The 1,690-nt window shown below is 35.4% G+C and overlaps 1 protein-coding gene across 4 annotated transcripts in view; it reads right to left on the bottom strand.

The window, feature by feature from the left end:
- Positions 1-1,690, bottom strand: part of SLC9A6 (solute carrier family 9, subfamily A (NHE6, cation proton antiporter 6), member 6) — a 52,247-nt gene that overhangs the window by 18,889 nt on the left and 31,668 nt on the right. The window lies entirely within an intron of this gene.

Below are 1,690 nucleotides of genomic sequence, written 5' to 3'. Positions count from 1 at the left end.
CCAAAGAGTTTTCAAAGATGGTGAGGTGTATTCAACTTTATGTGAGTATGGGGGGGTTGTGGGGTTTTTTTGGGGGGGGTGTTGTAAAGCATGGATATTTTGTTTGGTTTGTGTGAAGGCAAGTTAGAGAAGAGAACTGATTTTACCTAAACATTAAGGCTTCATTTAAGAGTATTATTTTTCCAAAATTATTACATTTAATTTTTTTTAGAATAAGGAGTCTTCATTTACAAGCTCTTGAGAAAAGGAAAATATTTAATCCTCTCAAAATTTACCACCCTCATTCCTTGATGAGGTTCCTTTATCCAACATTTAATTGTCTGTATGACACTGAACAACTTAGAAATTTTTAAGCCTCTATTTCCTCATTTGTAAAATGGAGCTACTGTGATTAGATAAATTTGTAAAATGCACTTTGTAAATGCCCAGACATAGTAGGTGCTCAAAAAATGCCCGGTCTTTCCTGAAGTAATAATCAGGGTTATACAAACATTATTTTTGTGTATTCCTTTTTATATACAGCAGCACAGAAATTGCAAGAAAGGTATTTGAATAGTAAAGCAAGATAAAGATAATAATCACATTAAAAGTGTGTTTTAAGGCTGGCTGGTCTTTAGAATGAAAAAATGGAAAACAGATTCTATAAAATGTGAAATACGGTTTTCTCTAATGAACCCTAGGTATTCTGGAAGCTCAGTAGCTCTTTTTTTAAAAAATATTTTTATTGATTTTAGAGAGAGGAAGGGAGAGGGAGAGAGAGATAGAAACATCAATGATGAGAGAGAATCATTGATCAGCTGCCTCCTGCACCCCCCACCCCAGGGATGAAGCCTGCAACCTGGGCATGTGCCCTGACCGGGAATCGAATCGTGACCTCTTGGTTCATAGGTTGACGCTCAACCACTGAGCTATGCTGGCCAGGCTCCGTAGCTCTTAAGGTCTATGAAGTTTCAGCCAAACTCAGGACTAAAATCTACAAAGGCTTTAGCAACATAGGCTGTTGTATCCATGGAAACAATGCAGAACTCTTGAGATACAAGGGAGCTTTCCAATTGAATACATTAACGAGTTTGCATCTAAGACGGAGACCTCACAATCTCGACCTTGGATTGTCAGGTCAGAAACCATGGTGATCATAAAGATGAGAAATAATGATAATATCTTATATTGATTAGGGTTGAGATAAACAGGACTGTCTTACAGGGTGCAGAAGAAAAATTTTGATGATCCAATCTGGTGATGTGGATCAAAAGCTTTAAACATATGAATATTCTACATCCAAACAATCCACTTCTAAGAATGCATCATAAGGAAATAATCAAATGCACAATGGTGTGTGCATTTACAAATGTTCACATTGTTATTGGTAAGAGTAATAGCAAAAGCTTCAAATGTTAATGGTAATAGCAAAATCCTAGAAACAATACAAGGTAGAGATTTGGTTAAATACATTATAATACAATAAATAAATAAATAAATAGATAGATAGATAGATAGATAGATATACAGCCATTAAAATAATGTTATTTACTAATAACATAAATGCCCATGCTATATTACATTTTAAAAATACAGTGGGGCCTTGACTTACAAGTGTCCCGACTAACGAGTTTTTTGAGATACAAGCCCTCTCTCGGCCGATTTTTTGCTTTGATTGAGAGCTATAAAATTCGGGTTACGATCCAGCTTC

Source organism: Myotis brandtii, unplaced genomic scaffold (assembly GCF_000412655.1).
Source record: "Myotis brandtii unplaced genomic scaffold, ASM41265v1 scaffold206, whole genome shotgun sequence".
Lineage (NCBI taxonomy): Eukaryota > Metazoa > Chordata > Mammalia > Chiroptera > Vespertilionidae > Myotis > Myotis brandtii.
The sequence above is the reverse complement of the archived record's forward strand: the minus strand, read 5'-3'. Positions and strand labels throughout refer to the sequence as shown.